Source organism: Engraulis encrasicolus, chromosome 8 (assembly GCF_034702125.1).
Source record: "Engraulis encrasicolus isolate BLACKSEA-1 chromosome 8, IST_EnEncr_1.0, whole genome shotgun sequence".
Taxonomy (NCBI): Eukaryota; Metazoa; Chordata; class Actinopteri; order Clupeiformes; family Engraulidae; genus Engraulis; species Engraulis encrasicolus.
The window spans coordinates 10,172,608-10,192,830 of NC_085864.1; positions in this window are offsets into that span (position 1 = coordinate 10,172,608).

Genomic DNA, 20,223 nt, shown 5'->3' on the forward strand with positions numbered 1-20,223 from the left:
CTCTCTCTCTCTCTCTCTCTCTCTCTCTCTCTCTCTCTCTCTCTCTCTCTCTCTCTCTCTCTCTCTCTCTCTCTCTCTGTGTCTAATCATACATCAAGAAGGTTCTGTGAGGCCAATATGTTGATGAATGAAACGGAGAGGTAATACAAATCATGTTTGAGCTGTTTATGTGTGTATGCAGGGATGGGGAGGGTGGAAGGGTGGGGGTTACGGTCAAGGGTATGTTGCTAAACGCATCGCAGTCATGCGTTCAGTAAATACTTGATGACTTGTGACACTCAACACACGAACACACATACGGTAGCGCACAAAGCGAGGATACCACACACACACCCATTCACACACACACACACACACACACACACACACACACACACACACACACACACACACACACACACACACACACACACACACACACACAAACAAACAAGCACACACACTCTTCCACCATACCCACCACTACCACCACCGCTTTTCTTCCCCCCCCCGTCTCAGAGCAAAAACTGTTGATGGAGAGGGACAAATCTCTCGGAATCACTGCCAGCTGTCAACATTACTCTAGCAGTGCACCTATCCTACTCATCGCCCGCCGCAGCCTGGCCACCCCCGCTACACTTTCCCCAACACCCCGGGCCGGATTAGGATGACTTCGGGCCCCTAGGCAACAGGTTGCTGTGGGCGCCCCCTGGAAGACAAATTTCGTGCCAAAATTACATGCAGTGTCATAATTACGAGCTAAGAATTAAGGATAACGTGCCTATCGACCGTGGAGAGGAGTATTGACAGGATATTTTCAATATTGCATCTTGTCACAATTCTGCAATTTTTGACTTTGACCAATAAGGGGCCCCCTGGCATGTGGGGGCCCCTAGGATGTAGCTATATCTAGCCTGTGTGCTAATACGGCCCTGCCGGCACCGAAGCCCACCACCCGCCCACCAGGCCCTACAAACAATGCTGTCTGAGGAAGCAAGCAAGCAGGGCTATGCAAGGCAATGTGACTCACTCATTATAGGTCTCCCATCAACGTGATGAAATATGGCATTTCATTTGGAGATGTTTATGAAGCTATTTATTTTGGCCACCCCCTCTCAAGATAGGGAAGAATGTCCTTTCCCGTCTGATGAGATACAATCATTAGTCAAGCTGGAGAACGTCAGTGAGAAATAGACAACCTGCTGCATGTTTTGCTGTTGTTGTTTTTCTTGCTGATATTAATGTTGTGTACAGGTTGGTAAAGTTTAAAAAATATATATTTTATTCTTATATAGGCCTAATTGATAATTTTGTGAGCCTTTTGTGTGAAATTTGGAGTTTGGAGTGAGAAACGGGGTAGTTAAGCGCAGCGGAGAATTGGGGAAAAGAAGCACAAAGCGTGAGTAGTTTCAGACGGTGCGATAGTTCTTGATGGTGCTTGCTGTGCGGATCTGCGCAGCACATGTGCACACAGTGACATCATGATTTTGGTTAGAAATTGTGGCCTCAATGCGGTTGATGGGAGGTGTTTTCTGCTCCGCAGTCATGTCACATGCTGTCAAGTCATTGCAAATACAGTTGTCTGCTTAGAAATTTGGGCTAGAAATTTCTAACCAGAATGCAGTATAATTTGGCAGTGTGCATGCCCGCTGTGTAGATTGCTGTACCTTGCCATCACAAACAAGCCCAGTAATGGCAGCTCGAATGGAATCACATAACCACGTCAATTCTGATATTTCAATTGTTTAATTGTTGAATCTTTGAATAGTTAAAGGAGTAAAATGTCCTCCAGCTATATAAATGTTGCAACCTTGCATATGAAGAGCACTTGTGGCTCAATCCAAGGATAAAGTTTACTCTCTTTCATCTCTGTCTCCTTTCTCCCTTTTTAAATCTTTCTTTCTCTGTATCGCTAACCCACATAAACATAAATACAGAGAAATTCATAAACAGGATTCAAGGGAACATGAGGGTGCACAGGAGCTAGGGTATTATTTATTTCTTTTTTTTTTTAATGATTTTTCTAATCCAGTAGACCCAAGCAACATCTATGTAACAAATTCACCAACACCTTACAAGGGTTAAAGGTAAAAGCTTAAAACTCCCAACACTATTGTGTGTAGATCATCCTTTGGCTTTTGGTCTGGCAATGAACACACACAAAGGAGATGAATCACCTCAACAACAAAAAAAGATCTTGCCGGCATCTGTCTCCTTCTGTTTCACTGTATGCACTTTCTCTGTCTGTCTGTCTGTCTTTCTGTCTTTCCGTCTGTCTGTCTATCTGTCTTTTTCTTTTTTTCTTTCTTTCTTTCTTTCTTTCTTTCTTTCTTTCTTTCTTTCTTTCTTTCTCCCCCCCCCCCCCATCTCTCTCTCGAAGCTGCTGCCTCAGCTGCTGTTGCACAGACTTGTGTGTGCCTGTTTTCATTTTTTTTCGAGAACTCAAGTAATCATGTGTGGTAGTACTGTGTCCATCCCTATCATCTGTGCTGTGTTTAATCACCAAATTGAGCATGTGAACCAAAAAATATGAATGTGTGCATGTTTTTTTCTGTGTGATTGTTTTCAACTATATGTTTGAATATTTATTTGGGGTTGAAGACCTCCGAAAATTGAGTTATAGTTCTCTACTTTTCCTTCAAAAAATGAATATTCTGATATTACCTGGCACTACTAAAACAAACCAGGGGTGCGAAAGTGTTGTTGTTAGCCAGTTAGCAAGAGATATTGTATTGAAAACAGCAAAGAAGCTGACATACTGAGCAACTACGTTTTTGAGAAATGTACCCGCAGTGTTGGATATGTTAAGCATGTTGATAAACGTTTACTTTTTAAATGTAGGCCTTCTAATATGTAGCATTCAATGGCATTTCAGAAACAATGAAAAATGTGCACAATGAACATGATGATAAATAGCCTCGCGACGCCATCCTCTGTACTCCACCCAAAGATTTTGGCTCCGCACATCGTCTGGCAAAAGCCTCGAGCTCGGTTCTCTCAGTGTTTCGCCAATCAGCAAACAGTTGAGTGGTGACGTAGAAATCACCCACGAGCTCGGTTACTGATTGGTTAAGGTAACTATATTCACACTTTCGTTTTGTTATTTGTATGCTTTTGCAACGCTATAACGTAACAGGCATGCTAATAAAGCACAATATGCGTTTTAATTTGAGTTTGGAACTTCAATTAATTTAAATGATAGAGTAAGATCAGACCATCTCCCATCTTCCACGGAGACGGATTCCTCATGGCTTTTGCCAGACTGATTGACGGAGTCAACAGTCGGCTATTCGCCCAGGCTAGATGATAAAGGCACAAAGAAGCTAAATATACCCTAAAGCCTATGTGACTGATAACTTCTCAGAAGGATCAGTTAATTTGGCACAATTTATGAACATATACATACAGTATATGAGACTCACAGAGTATTACATGGAATACACAAATCTAATCTGTTCACTGGAGTACTCATGGCATCGGCACGTCTCTCTTGTCAGTCAGCAATTTAGCTTGACTCAAGGGCAGACTTGCAAGCAGCTGCAGTGGCTTTTTCACACAGGGAGGGAGGTGTGAAGCAGTGACTTTTCACTGTGGCATTTCGCATTGACGTCACAGGATAATTACAAGCTGACTGAAAAGAGCTTCACTTTTTTCCCCATTCTTTCTTTCCTTCTTCTACTTCTCTTTATTCTTCTTCTTCTTCTGAATTAAATGCATACTTCTCTGACCCATGTATGCAAGATTACCTGTCTGCTGATGCCTGCTATACTTTTTCAAAGTTGGATGATTACAAAGCGATTTCATTCTACTGATACGAAAAACAAGTGTTGTCCAATTGTCTTAGAAAAGTGTTTTCTCTTGTGGTGTGTGCACTCTAGTGCATTTCACATGATACATTTGTTTACGTATACTTAGGAACAGGGACTGACCAAAGTATTAGGGAAGGACTGACTGGCAAGTATAGAAAGAGGAAGATTTTAGTGCATTTAAACATTCAAACTGCACTGCTGCTAAAAACTGCACTTGGAATCTCCATTCTCCTGACACTGTCTAGACACATTCACGTCACCTTATTTGATTTCTCTGTCTCTGTCTGCATCTCTGACTCTGTCTCTCTCAGGGTGTGTGTGTGTGTGTGTGTGTGTGTGTGTGTGTGTGTGTGTGTGTGTGTGTGTGTGTGTGTGTGTGTGTGTGTGTGTGTGTGTGTGTGTGTGTGAGTGTGTGTGTGTGTGTGTGTGTGTGTATGTGTGTGTGTGTGTGTGTGTGTGTGCGTGTGTGTGTGTGTGTTCTCGCCCCTCCTCTTTTGTCTAGCCACTTAGTCTATATGCACAGTTCTTTCAACGGCTCACTGAAACCTGCTCTAAAAGCGAACTCAGTATTTAGCTAACCGCTCCCTTTGAAAGCCACCACATTGAAAAGGAGCCTTCAATGAAAGACCACCGACTCCACATCTTCTTTATTCTGATTACTATTCTGCAAATCAGGCACAGCCAAACCAAGCCGACAATGCCAATGTTTTGATATACTCTGAGCGCTGTATTAATGAGAGACCTTGAGATGTCTTTAGGGCCACAGCACGGGAAATGCCGTCTGTAGTGAGCAGACAAAGAGGGCCTACGCCCTGGCTCAGCTAGAGCAGGGGTTCCAAAACTTTACACAAGGCCCCCCATATACCAGTATATTCCAGCCAAGGTCCCCCCATATACCGATACAGTTCACACAAGGCCCCGCACATACGCTTACAGTCCATTCAAGGCCCCCCTGACATGGGTCATGCAAAAAAAAAATCTCTGCGCCCTCTTTCACAACCATAGTCTATGTCTGTGAGTGAGTGCCCCATTGGATAAAAGTAATGATAATGGTTGTAATGTTCAGAGATGCAATATATCAAATTATAATGGAATGCTTGAGCAATGGGTTTAGCTTACTTTTGTTTCATTTGGTGTACATTCATTATTCTATTACTTAATTTGTTTTGCTACACTTTTCCTGCCAACCTGCCGTGTCCCTCCGAGCACTCCCTCAGGGTCCTCCAGAGGTCCCCGGGCCCCACTTTGAAAATCACTGAGCCAGAGGACATTGGCAGCATACACATCAGTCCTCCTTATTCATCACCTGAAGCTATGCATTAAAAGGAGCTGTATGATGCCATTGTGAGCACGGTACGGCAGAGGTGAACTTTGCCACGCGCAGGGGAAGTATGCTGCGTACTGGAACAGAGAGGCATGGCACTGTAAAAAATATCTTGTGTAGGCTATGTGAACTCCTGCAAATAGGATATCCTGATTTATTGGCAGACCACTCTATTTATTGCTAGATGTGCAGTATATTTAATGAATCGTACATTTTGTTTTCTTGAAATGCAATCCATATATGTGTACATAAATATATATATATATACCGATATGAAAGGCAAGTCTTATTAGCCTGGCTATTGCGACTGTACAGTTCTTCTAACCTCCTTCTGGCCAACTTGCAGTGTCGAGCTGAGCCCACATCACATATTGAATGCCTCTGTATGCTACTGACAGGGCCGGATTAACACACTGGCTAGAAGGCTGTAGCCTACGGGCCCCCACCTACCAGGAGGCCCCCAGTGGGCCAATGGGGGGAAAAAATCAATCTACGTACATAAATGGAGAAATGTAACAAGATTATTGATGTGTTGAGAAGGCAGTATTGATAGATTAGTCTGCCATATCAGTCAGAGTTTAAAATCTTATTAATACTTCTCTTAGGTTGGAATTATGACGCCCTCCTTGTAATTTTGCTATGAAATTTGTCTTCCAGGCAACCTTTAGCCAAGGGGCCCCAGGCCTTCTTAATCCAGCGCTGGCTACCGATCAAAGATATCCATCAGACTACCAGTGTCAATGACTAAGACAGTAGTCAATTTACACTACCTCCAAAGAGATATCCATCTTGACAAAACCAGGAAGTATGGGCAGGAAGTGTAGGCAGACCCCATAAGGTTAAAGAGAGCCTAGTCCTAATGTAACTTTGTAACTTTGTCCTAACGTAGCTTTGTGCCTTTGCTGAATGATGGCATCAGCGAAACAAAGGTTTCTGAAATAGAGACAGCTGTGTGTGTGTGTGTGTGTGTGTGTGTGTGTGTGTGTGTGTGTGTGTGTGTGTGTGTGTGTGTGTGTGTGTGTGTGTGTGTGTGTGTGTGTGTGTGTGTGTGTGTGTGTGTGTGTGTGTGTTTGTGTGAATGCATACGTGCGTGTGTGACGTTTTTGCGGAATTGGCTTCACCAGCTGCTCTGGCATTACACACACACACACACACAAACACACACACACACACACACACACACACACACACACACACACACACACACACACACACACACACACACACACACACACACACACACACACACACACACACACACGCAAATGAGTGCTTGGTTAATCATTACCATTTCAAGGTCACATTGGAGAAAAATGACGAGAGATCATGTACCGATGGAAGGAGCGCCATGAACAAAACACCCAGAGAAGCTTCTTATAGCAATTACAGGCATAATTGACTACATGCTACACATATTTATTTCCTAATTGTGGAGATCAATCAATGTCATCCTGTATTATCAAACTGACAGATGGATTAAAAGCATAGATATAACTGTAATTTGAAATGTGTCTCACTTGCATAGGCGGCCATCAAAGACCTTGCATACGGTAGGAGATGCAATATCCTTCCTGGAGATATGGCAGACCATGCTGATGAGATGATATAGTCACAGGCATCCATTTTGATGACAAGGGTTGATAGGCCTATGTTGATATGAGCTACCCATCAAGCTAAGCAAGAAAGCCATTAAAGCATACCCGTAGCAGTTAGGCTTAGGGTTTAGGTTTGGACTATGTTACCAGCTCATTAGTAACTCGTTCCGACAAAGCAACCAATTTTGACAGAACACTGTGTCTGAAATGTTGTGCTTTTCCCAACACATTACGGTATAGGCTCTTTTCCACTGCCCGGTTTCATGCCCGCTACAGCTTGACACAGCTCGACTCAGCCGCCGTTTTTTCCGTTTCGATAGTCATGTACGGCACATACGGCACAGCTCAAAAAACAGCTCTCGGTTTTTTGGCTGACTGAACTGAGCTGGGTCTTTTGCTGCCTACTACCCAGGGCCTCGTTTCCCGATAACGATGGTTCTTAGCCTTACGTGTGTCGTTAACCAATGATCCTACGAATGTTCTTAGATTTCCTACGACTGTTTCCCAAAGACACTCGTACATGAACGCGCGTGCACAGCCTCTAAGATCATTCGTAGTGTCGCTCTTAAGGATCGCTGTCCACATATGTGGTGCTGAAGTGTCCTCGGAGTGAACTGCGGCGTCATACTGCTAAACCATTTACAAAATGTAAGGCATGGGTCAGTATCAAAAGTTGTTTTCTATAGCTAAGGGTGGGACTACATTTGTAGCAGTTTGCAACTATCGCCAGGAGTTATTGTTGGCAAATGAAATAAAATGCACACACACAATGAAATCATGCAGAACCATGAGATACGCCGTTAAACCAGACAAAGCGCGTGCAGTTGGCTACCGTGCTTAATATTTAAGAAGACAAGTTCCAAATTGGGATGCGCATTTGGGGAGCGGCGTGCAAAGTACCGTGCACTCAAGGCTTTAACAACTGTGAGCAGCAAGCAGGAACAAGCAGTCTGCTGTTACAAGCACGGCAGTCTCCTGTTATTAAAACAAAACATCTACACGAATCCCCATCGCTGCCTTTTTTATGTCATAGTTTACCCTTAGCCTACAACTATCGTGTCTTTTCTGCGTCGCCTTCCCTTTCTTAGGGTATTTGAAAATGAAAGAGGGCGCAACGACTCGCTGACCGATTTTCTTTTTTTAATGTTTTGGTAGTGGCCTTCCGACATCACCACTCTTGTCTCTGGTCGCCGAAGCCCCCTATTTATTTTGTGTGTGGATGCCTTGTTCGTGTTCACGAAGCACCCACACAAATTATGATTGATCACAGTTTAATAATGCCCTGATTTATCAAATAGAGCTGAACTATTTTACTGCCTGTAAAATATTTTCCAAACACATTGCTTTTATTTTATACACTTACACAATTAATGTTACCTTCTTATTCTCGTTACAGATTCAACTGTGGTGCCATGATATTTACACTCCCGTCTTAAAACATCAACTTGAAGAAGTCTCCACTGTGCCATGCCACTCGCGTGTTAAAACAGCAATCTTATGCGCAAGTTTCTTCTTTTCCCTTCATATCCTGTGGGTGTCTCCACTGTGCCATGCCGTTACGATCAATCTTAGCGCGTTAAGACTACTCCAAACCACTCGTGGATTTCTCTTAGAGTTACGTGTCAACCTGCGATGGTTCTTTGCTAAGTTGGTTTTGGGAAACGCTCCGTGAGCTCTACGATGGTGTTACGTGTGAACTTAAGTAGCACGTAGCGTTAAGTAGTACTTAAGGCCCTTTCGGAAACGAGGCCCTGGTCAGCTCGTCCTCACCGGTGAATAAAAAAAATAACCATGGCGGCCATCTGATTATGGGTGAATCCCATTACACCCCTTACCCCTACGCCGATCCCCTTTATAGGTGTAGTGGCATCTCGATTCACGTTCAGACAGATGGGTAGGGGTGCGGCGAATTTTCCAACACCACACTCTGTCGACGGAGGGCTTCGACAGGTTTCCCTGAATGCATTGCGAATTGATTTGAAAATTGGCGGCAAGCTGCGGCACCCACAACAGTACACAAGTTTAAGTATTTTTGCCGCAATTGACGGTTTTATAGTGGTAATAATTATTCCATCGTACAAGTTTAACATTGTCCTAATGTGTGATGGCCCTTTTCTCCTTGAAATGCACATGGAAACAATCGCTATTAACGTCAACCTAATGCATGGAATTAGTGACAGCTGAGAGTGTCATTCCGTGATTGTTGAAGGGGCATCCCAATCCATAGGGGTTGCGTTTCAAGCCCTACACCTTGCGGCTTTGTTTGAAAGCATGAGGGGCAAGAGGAAGGCAAAGGGGTAGGGGTGGAGATTAGTAATGGGAAAGGCCCTAACTCTCTTGGAATGCTCTTTAGTTGTTTAACAGAACCACTTAGCTTGACACGAAACGGCATTGCACAGCCGGGTTGTATGTGGAAAAAAGCCTGATGTAGTTACGATTTTGGGGCCTTACATAGTTCATAGCAACAGATAAAGAAAACCATCATAACATTTCAGAGGATGCATTTTGCTATGCATCAATGCACACTGTACATGTAAGGGTATGTGAAGTGCATAGGCTTGCGAAGCAATGCGTCTGTTAGTTATGAAATGCCCCTTAGCGCAGAATAGATATCCTTCACTTCAGCTCCACCATCTTCTCAGTTGAGTCCAGTGTCAGCCCGGAACAGCAAATCAATGCTAAATGCATTCAAATGTCCCCACACCACACGGCATGTCAACATGTTTTCCTCCGGACAACACACTTTCATTGATTGCCGATGTCCTTGCGGGCGTCCCTGTATGTTCCTTGGTTTCCTTTGTTCCCCCTTCCTCTTCCGCCTGCCTTGTTCCAGCCTGACATAGTATCGCTGCAATTGACTGAGATTTGGGCATTTCACACCTGCATTGCGTTGATGTGACCATGTGCAGAATGCCGTCTGACAGGCGCGAGTTCTGCATCAGCAATCCAATGGCAACTCACACACCAGGTGTTAAGCTGTTTGTGATGAGGGGCTGTTTACTGACTTGTATGTGTCACACTTGCAAAAATTACATTTTTGTGCATCTCTGCTTAATGATTTCCCATAGCCTATGGGTTTGTGTAAGGAAGAAGAGTTGTACTCCATCATGCACCGGAATATAATAATATATACTGTATATTTTAATCACAGAAATTTTAGAGATGATTCTTCAGTTTTATATTAGCATACATTTCCAAGAGCTACACATTGCTCTTTGTTGTGGCATCCACGCGTGTAGCTGGATCCACTTTGGCGAGAGCACAGATAAAGTTCAGAACGCGTAGGTACCGTTGCTCTTTCTTATTTTTATTTTTATCCACAGTGTTTGTACATTACATTGAGTACGATTACGACTACGGTCAAAAACTATGTCCCTCTACTCCCGCCAGCTCAGTTCAAATCAGCACCATCACCTGTTTCCTCTATGAGAGGTGCGCATCGAGGTAGGCGGAGCAGAGGCACCCAATCCGAGTCAACAATCAAAGCACACATGACGGGATAAGCATGAGGCAGGCATATCACAGGGAATATGTAAAAAAACAGTCTACTAACTCAATCCGAGACCATAACTTTCATAATCCATAATCAAACTCATAATAGAAGTAATTTCACAAGAATTAGAATTTGACCAAAAATAATAAAAGTAAAAAATGGCTCCAACATACCGGCCCCTAATTGTTCATAATGCCCAACAATTACAAATTATAATTGGAGCCATATAGCAAATTAAACTAAATGTAACTGAGGAATGAAGCCGTAAACACAAAACAATACATAAGACGGATAGTAGTTCCTTTTTAGTTCATCTTCACGATAGGTAATTCCCAGATTCCCAGATACCCCCCCAAAGGCCATGGTGAGTTATGTGGTGCGAAAATGTAGAGTCCATGTATATGCAGAGCAAGGAGTGTAAATGTAGTGCTGGATTGGTATGTGTTGCATAAGGGTGTACTGGTGAGTGGGCACGCAGATCCAGGTATGTAGGTTTGTCAGTATTTGAATGCGTGCAATGCTGGGGACGTGGATCTGTTATGCCTCCAGGAGAAGACACATTTTGGTGATTGGCCTCTCCAGGATGCTATTCCTGGTTCGTACTTTCACTCGTCTCACGTATCCTCTGCTGTCTGCCATTGTCTCTACAACTCTCCCCAATGGCCACGAATTACGTGGTGATGCTTCATCCACAATTAGCACAATATCATCTGGCTGCAGATTTCTCCTCTTGACATTCCACTTTTGTCTTTCCTGCATGAGTGGGAGGTATTCCTTGACAAAGCGCTTCCAGAACAGGTCTGCAATGTACTGCACTTGTTTCCATCTCCTTCTGGAATAGCAATCATCCTTCTGAGATAACCCTGGTGGCAGCAGAGGTTTTCCTTTCAACAAGAGTAAGTGGTTAGGTGTAAGCGCCTCTGGATCACGTACATCATTTGACACTGCAGTAATGGGTCTGTCGTTGAGGATCGTTTCCACCTCACACAAAACGGTCTGCAGGCTTTCATCATCCAGCTTCTGTTGTCTGATTACAGAGTAGAGGACCTTTTTGATGGTACGTATGAGTCTTTCCCAAGAGCCTCCATGATGAGAGCCGAAGGGTGGATTGAAGGCCCATTTTATTCCTCTTGATGCAAGGTGTTGTTGTATCTTGCAATGGTCCAGGAGAGAGTGGGCTTCCCTCAGCTCACGTTCCGCACCAACAAAATTTGTGCCGTTATCTGAAAACATTTCTTTGACCTGCCCTCTTCTGCACATGAATCGGCGGAGGGCACATATGAAGGAGTCAGTGTCGAGAGAATGAGCAAGCTCTAGATGAACAGCTCTACTGACTTGGCAGGTGAATAAAACTCCATACCTCTTTACCACCGATCGGGCTCTTTTTGCTTCAATTGGGCCAAAATAGTCGACTCCCACATAGGTGAAGGGAGGATGATCTGGTAATATACGGCTCAAAGGTAGGTCAGACATCTTTTGCTCACCCGGGGGAGTATGCCAGCGTTTACAGAATATGCAGTCCTTTAAGGCCTTGCGAGTTGCAGAATTGGCTTTAATAATCCAGTATTTTTGCTGCAGTTTTGAAAGCATTGGGTTTCTGCCTCCATGGCCAACTAGGATGTGGATGTGATGGAGAAGCAATCTGGTCAAATGACTGTCTTTGGGTAGGATGGCTGGATGCTTGAATTCTTCTGGCAGTGACAGCCTGTTCAGTCTTCCCCCTACTCTAAGTACTCCATCACAAAGGTAAGGATCTAGTTTGTAAAGCTTGCTGCTCTTAATCACACAAGTCTTTCCAGATTCAAGTGCTGAAACCTCGTCTGGGAAGTACTGCTGTTGCAGGTAAATCAGGAGAGCTTTCTCTGCCTTTCCAAGGTCTTCAGCAGTTAGATGCTCAGAGGTCTGGTGCATGGCCGGCCGATGGTCTCTGGCCTGCTTTTCCTTGGTCAAACGCAAGAGCAGGTCCTTGAATTGCAGAAGTCTTGCTGTTGCTCTTATCAGGCGGTCCCAGGAAGAAAACTGATGCACGAGTTTATTAATAGGATCGTGTTTTTCTGAAGCGATTGTGGCGAAGACTGCAGCAGCTTTCTTGACCTCTGGGTCATCGTCAGAAAGGGAGGTGAAACAGATGGGACTCTCTGGGTATTTTGGCCAGTTTTTCTCAGGCTGTTTTAGAAAGGCTGGGCCATGATGCCATCGTTCAGACTCCAGGAACCTTTGAGCAGTCAAGCCTCGTGAGACATCATCAGCTGGATTCAAAGTGCTCGTCACATGACGCCACTGGGACTTTTCGGACAGATCTCTTATTGTGGTTATCCTATTTGCCACATATGTTTGAAAGCGGATGGAGTCTGCAAAGATGTATTTCAGGACGGTGGTGCTATCAGTCCAGTAGACGGGAGGCTGAAGAGTATACTCTAGATCCTTTTCCAGCATCCTGTTGATCCGAACAGACAGGACTGCCGCTGCTAATTCCAGTCTTGGAATAGTGAGTGGTTTGAGAGGAGCTACTCTCCCTTTGCCCATGACAAGGACTACATGAATGAGGCCTCTGGTGTTAGTAAGTCTTAGGTAGCTGGCTGTGCCATATCCCACCTCACTGGCATCACTGAAATGATGTAACTGGGCAGTGCGAATCTCTCCAAAGTCAGGTGGCCGGTAACATCTGCTGATGTTCAGAGTAGTCAGCTGGCACAAGCCATCAATCCAGGTCTTCCATGTCTTTGCGAGAGAGGGCGGAATCTCAGAATCCCATCCATGATTTCCCTTGCAGAGCTCTTGCATTATCCTCTTAGCTGGGAGTAACATTGGAGAAAGAAGTCCCAGGGGGTCGTAAATGGAATTGGTGACAGAGAGAATGCCCCGCCGTGTGTAGGGCTGTGGCTTCAGAGAAGTCTGGAAACATAGAGTGTCAGCAGCAATATTCCAATGGATGCCAAGAGCACGCTCCAATGGCAACTCATTCTTCTCCAGGCTGACGTCTACCATCTCCTTCACGCCTCGCTCTTCTTCTGGAATTGAGGCCAGGACAGAATTGCTGTTGCTGACCCATTTTGTTAATCTGAAGCCTCCTGTGGCACAGGTGTTTCTGAGTTCACTAACCAGATGTATGGCATGGCTTTCTGATGCAACCGACTTCAGGCAGTCATCTACATAGAAGTTGTTTCTGATGGTATTCAAAATGTCTGCAGACACCTTGCCCTCATTATCTGAGGCGGTTTTCTTGAGTGCATAATTTGCGCAACTTGGTGATGAGACTGCACCAAAGAGGTGCACTACCATTCTGTACTCAGTGAGGGGTTGGCTGACATCACCATCGGGCCACCATAAGAAGCGCAGGAAGTCAGCATCCTCTTCCGGGACTCGGACTTGGTGGAACATCCCTTCAATATCTGCCATTATGGCCACTGGTTCCTTCCTGAATCTGAGGAGAACACCCAGAAGTGTATTTGTCAGATCAGGTCCTTGTAGTAGTTGCTGGTTTAAAGATGTTCCTCGGAATGATGCAGTGCAATCAAACACAACACGAATTTTATTTTTTTTCTTATGGTAAACACCATGATGGGGTATATACCAGACCCTTCCATTGGCTTTGGTCAGTTGGTCATCTGGGACAATTTCTGCATGACCTTTGTCAAGCATAGCAGTCATGAACTTTGTGTAATCAGAGTGGAACTCCTCATTTTTTGAAAGTTTCTTCCGGAGCGTCATGCATCTTAGTTCGGCTACAGCCTTGTTGTTTGGCATGGTCGGCCTCACATCACGAAAGGGCAGTCGCATTACGTAATGACCATCCTTCTTTATGGTTAGCTCATCAGCTATTTTCAAAAACATTTTGTCTTCAAAGGACGGCTCAGTTTGCTCTTCACAGGCCTTTTCAGGGAAGTCAACATGAAATTGCTTCACTAACAGATCCTCCAGTTTAGACACATGAATCCTGTTTGAAGAGATACGAGGTCGGCCATCTTCATCTGTTCGTGCTCCACTATTTAATGGGCCGTTGATTAGCCATCCTAGTCGAGATTTCACGGCAAAGGGTCCGTCTCCTTCACTATGAATGATATCCCAGGGCTCTAATGCCCAAGGGGCATTGGCCCCAATGAGGAGACCAATATCCGCTTTGATGGTGGGGAGCTGAACATCCTTTAAGTATGGCCACCTCTGTATGTCTTCCATAGTGACTATGTTTTCATGGCTTGCTGGAATGCTGGATTGTGTGAAGATTTCAGGTAAGCACTTGAAGTCGCTGTCGTCAAGACCGCTCACCTCAATGTCCGTCACACGATAAGTACTTGTAGGTTTTTCTTGTCCCATAGTTCTTAGTAAGATTTCAGTTCTTCTGCCTTCAATGTGCAACTCTTTCATTAGGTTTTCAGTGCAGAAGCATGCATTGCTTCCAGGATCAAGGAATGCGTAGGTGTGTATGATTTTAGTGCCTTTCATGGCCTTCACCTTCACAGGCACAATGGCAAGCTTGCAGTCTGACATGCCGGCCCCGGTATGATTCGTAGACATAGAAACAGCCATAGAGTTGCTACTAACAGCTGTGGGGGCAGTAGGTAGTTTCACTTGATTGGTCTGTATCCGTTCGGAGGGCGCTTGGCCTGGAGTTGGTGGCTGATGAATGTGAAGAATTGTTGGATGTTTTTTCTGGCATAATTGGCAGGTCAGACGTCTTTTGCACTGATTACTCATGTGACCTTTAACTAGACAAGCGAAACACATTCCTTTTTCTGTCAGGAACTGTATTTTTTCCTTGTGTTCTTTTTCTGCTATTTGGTGACAAGATTCCATGTAATGGTTTCCTTTGCAGAAAAGGCATGGCTTGCTGAAGGCCACCCTCATGTTCTCAGGTTCAATTGATCCACTGATTGTGGAGGAAGCATCGGCAACTACTGGACTAATTATTGTAGCAAAGCTGTTACTCACAGTCTGCTTGCGTACTTGTGTAGCTGTGGAGTGTTGCAGAGAACCAAACACAGGATCCAGCAGTATCCTTGACTCCTTTTCAATGAACTCCACAATGTGGTAGAATTGGGCTCTGCTCCGCGTGCGCTCGTGTATTTCGCATGCCTTTCCTCGCCATCGTTCCTGTAACTTGAGTGGTAGCTTCGACAGAATGAGTTTCAAGTTAGACGGCGTATTGAGCTCAGACATATCTGGGAGGTCTCTAGCTACATTACAGCAGCTTCGAAGGAATAGGGCATAGCTGTGCAACTCCTTACTGTCTTCAGTTCGTATAGTGTTCCAGCTCAGGGCCTTTCCAATGTAGGCAATTGTGAGGCGATATGGATCTCCAAAATGAAAGTTTAGTAGCCGTCTGGCTTCTGCATATGCGTAATTCGGATTCATGTGCAGACAACTTCGCACGAGCTCCTTAGGCTGGCCGGATGTATATTGTTCAAGAAAGTAAAGACGATCCATGTTGTTGTTGGTTTTCCCTTCAATGCCATGTTCAAATGCCCGGACGAATGGACGGTAGTTCAGAAGGTCACCATTGAAAATGGGTATTTCTCTATTTGGGAGTGAAAGTTGATTTTGTTGCTGAATTATCAGTCCTGCCAGGTCGTATTGAACATTGGGTAGATTGTGTGGCTGTGCGGGCGGCACGAGATGAGTTGGGTTATATGGTGGTCCATATCCTGTATGAGAAGCTGGAAGTGGTGCATGCTGTACAGGTACATCAAGCAGTAGATTGGATGGCTGTGCAGTCGGCACATGAGGCATTGTGTTGTGTGGCAGTCCGTATGTTGCATAAGAAGCTGGAGGTGGTGCATTTTGTACAGGAACATCGAGCAGTAGATTGGGTGGCGGTGCGGGTGGCGCATACGAAGTTGAGTTGTGTGGCAGCAATCCATATGTTGTATGAGAAGCTGGAGGTGGTGCCGGCTGCATAGAAGCATTAAGTAGATTGGGTGGCTGTGTGGGCGGCACATATACATGAAGCCTTGGGTTGTATGGCAGTCCATAGGTTGCATGAGAAGCTGGAGGTGGGGCATGTTGCACAGGGGCATCGAGTAGGCTAGGTTGCTGTGCGGACGGCACATAAGAAGCCGGATTGTGTTGCAGTCCATATGCTGCATGAGAAGCTGGAGGTGGGGCATGTTGCACAGGAGCATCGAATAGGCTAAGTTGCTGTGCGGACGGCACATGAGAAGCTGGATTATGTGACAGTCCATCTGCTGCAAAAGAAGCTGGAGGTGGGGCATGTTGCACAGGGGCATCGAGTAGGCTAGGTTGCTGTGCGGACGGCACATGAGAAGTTGGATTGTGGTGCAGTCCATATGCTGCATGAGAAGCTGGAGGTGGGGCATGTTGCACAGGAGCATCGAGTAGGCTAGGTTGCTGTGCGGACGGCACATGGGAAGCTGGATTGTGGTGCAGTCCATATGCTGCATGAGAAGCTGGAGGTGGGGCATGTTGCACAGGAGCATCGAGTAGGCTAGGTTGCTGTGCGGATGGCACATGAGAAGCTGGGTTGTGTTGCAGTCCATATGCTGCATGAGAAGCTGGAGGTGGGGCATGTTGCACAGGAGCATCGAGTAGGCTAGGTTGCTGTGCGGACGGCACATGAGAAGCTGGATTGTGTTGCAGTCCATATGCTGCATGAGAAGCTGGAGGTGGGGCATGTTGCACAGGAGCATCGAGTAGGCTAGGTTGCTGTGCGGACGGCACATGAGAAGCTGGATTGTGTTGCAGTCCATATGCTGCATGAGAAGCTGGAGGTGGGGCATGTTGCACAGGAGCATCGAGCAGGCTAGGTTGCTGTGCGGACGGCACATGAGAAGCTGGATGTGGGGCATGTTGCACAGGAGCATCGAGTAGGCTAGGTTGCTGTGCGGACGGCACATGAGAAGCTGGATTGTGTTGCAGTCCATATGCTGCATGAGAAGCCGGAGGTGGAGCATGTTGCACAGGAGCATCGAGTAGGCTAGGTTGCTGTGCGGACGGCACATGAGAAGCTGGATGTGGGGCATGTTGCACAGGAGCATCGAGTAGGCTAGGTTGCTGTGCGGACGGCACATGAGAAGCTGGATTGTGTTGCAGTCCATATGCTGCATGAGAAGCCGGAGGTGGTTGTGTGGACAGCACAGGAGGAATTGTGTTGCGTTGTAGTTCATAAGATGCATTTGATGCTTGAAGTGTTGCATGCTGTGTGGGCGATTTTCCACTTGGAAACAGGTCTAGGCCTACATCATGTGTTGTTGGCATTTGGGCCTGTTCTTGTGGTGTTTGAGTATTCAGTATTTCATTTGCAGTTTCGGCAGGAGGCTTGTTTGTAACCGGGTTTAGGTATGATTTTGGAGCTTTCATGATATGTTGTAGAGGTGTTTTAGGAACCGCACTGAGTGTTGTGAATTCAATAGGGGATGTTATAACATAATTTTCAAAATAGGAATTCATATCATCTTGCCTTTGGGACACCAAATCTACAGGGGACTGAGGCAATATGCCTGTTTCATAGAGTTGCAAGGTTTTTAATTTTGCATCAGCGGCATTAAGTTGAGTGCGTACTTCCATTATTTCCATTTTACTTTGCAGCTGTGTATTTTCCATTTTCAAGAGGTGCATCTGCTGCAGCCCCGCTGCCTTGGCTTCAAGAGCCGCCTTTTCTGAAGCGGCTTGAGCAGCCATTGCTGACACCTTTGACGTTTTGGACGTGTTTGACGCAACTCTGGACACACTGTCCCAAGGAGTAATAGTGTCATTCAACGTAACAACTTGATCTGATTGTGCTTTTGCTGTTTCTAGTGTTGTATTTATCCAACCATCAAATTGTTCAACATATGTTTCAAGCGTTCCTATTTTAGGCTCAAACCATTGCGTTTCATCCGATTTTTTTTCTTCCTCCGTCATTAATGTTTGTACAGATGCGTGCGCTTCTCTTAATTCTTCTATAGCCAGTTTCAGTGCGGATACATTCTCAATCACAAGTTCCAGGCTTGACGCTTTGTTTATTAGTGCCTTAATTTCATTACATTTCCTGGTACAAACGCCTAATTTCCCACTGCGGCTCGCCAGAAGGCGTCTACGCTCGGCGAATAGTTCTTCCTCTGAATTAGACATCTTTCAATTCCACAATTATTCCTCCCACGTAGTTTATGTTCCTTCCCCCAACGTAGTTAATTTAGGCTTGCAGCTGCCTTCGTAACCAATGGTCTATGCAACAGCATTCGGAATATTGGGCTTTAGAAAACATCGGCATATGTCGGTATTTACTCACAGACCGCTGCAACAGGTGTAGGAAGGGAGAAGTTGTCCTTTAAACACGTTGCGTAAGTCCTTTGGTATCTGGTCATTTCTGGGAGTAATCGTCCGTAGGGGTCTGACAGCAATCCGTCTTGAAGTAGCCTAGTTTTCTTGTCGGGAGTTTTTGACTTATGTTGTGGCATCCACGCGTGTAGCTGGATCCACTTTGGCGAGAGCACAGATAAAGTTCAGAACGCGTAGGTACCGTTGCTCTTTCTTATTTTTATTTTTATCCACAGTGTTTGTACATTACATTGAGTACGATTACGACTACGGTCAAAAACTATGTCCCTCTACTCCCGCCAGCTCAGTTCAAATCAGCACCATCACCTGTTTCCTCTATGAGAGGTGCGCATCGAGGTAGGCGGAGCAGAGGCACCCAATCCGAGTCAACAATCAAAGCACACATGACGGGATAAGCATGAGGCAGGCATATCACAGGGAATATGTAAAAAAAACCGTCTACTAACTCAATCCGAGACCATAACTTTCATAATCCATAATCAAACTCATAATAGAAGTAATTTCACAAGAATTAGAATTTGACCAAAAATAATAAAAGTAAAAAATGGCTCCAACACTCTTAGCTTTGGGAGAGTGGACTGTGTCCCTGTTACCTCCCAGATTTGTACAGGGCTCTAAATTAACTTTTTATCACCAGCCAAAATGGGTTGTATACAGTAGATGTTAATTTTACTCGTCAAACACACATCCACTAATACCGGGGTGGGGAAACTATGGTCCGATGGCCATTTACCCTGTCCCCGATATAATTTTAATGATATGCATTTTCACATGAAATATGACATACTTTGTGATGTAATCTTAGAAATTACATTTGAAATATAATTTGGTTATATTTTCAGGGGTCCTACTGAAGGTGGAATCTGTCGGTGGCCACATTCAAAATAGGCCGAAAGTGCAGGGGGAAACCAGGTTTGTGTTTATAGTACGGCCCTTGGAGGACCTTATAAAATTTGAAGTGGCCCCATAATGAAAAAGACTTCCCTAATGGGTCAAAGTGGCTTGTATGTTTTCTTTTCTACTAGGCAAAATTAAATTTCACCAGCATTTGGCTAGCTTGCGGGTGTTACTTTAGAATCCTGGGTATGTACATCCGCACACGTGGCCTATTCGTTAGGGAGGTGGTCTTAAAATCAGATTGTGGCAGTTTTTAATCCCATTTTTACCTATCTCTACACCTCCATCCATGGCTGTAGTGCCTAGAGAAAGGTACCTAACCCCACATTGGTCAAGGGACTGTAACCAATACCATGTCAAATATCTGTAAGTCGCTTTGGATAAATGTATAGTGACCATATCTTCTGCAAGGTTTCCGAAAGGCCAATTGTGTTGCCTTGACCTTTAGTCTGTACTGTATGTACAGTCATTGTGTAACATTTCCAGTAGTCTTGGGAATACTTTAAACTTTCATACTTATGCTGATGTAGCCATCTTTAAAACTCCTTATCCTAAAATGACACCAGCGGCCATGAACAATCAGTTTCAGCACATCAACCAAATTATGGATGACCAATGACTTTTTACTCTTCAACTAAGATAAAACAGATGTCCTTATCGTCGAAGTGCCAGAGAGGCATTTTCACATGAGTCTGTCACCACATGCCAGGCATAAAATGGCAATTATTTATTTATAATTTCAATGATTTCTGAGTCACTCAACTCTTGCCATTTTGCCATCAGATAATCATGTTTTTAGAAAAAGATACCCCATTAGCTCTCTCTTGAGACTCTTGAAACCTCTTTTATCTA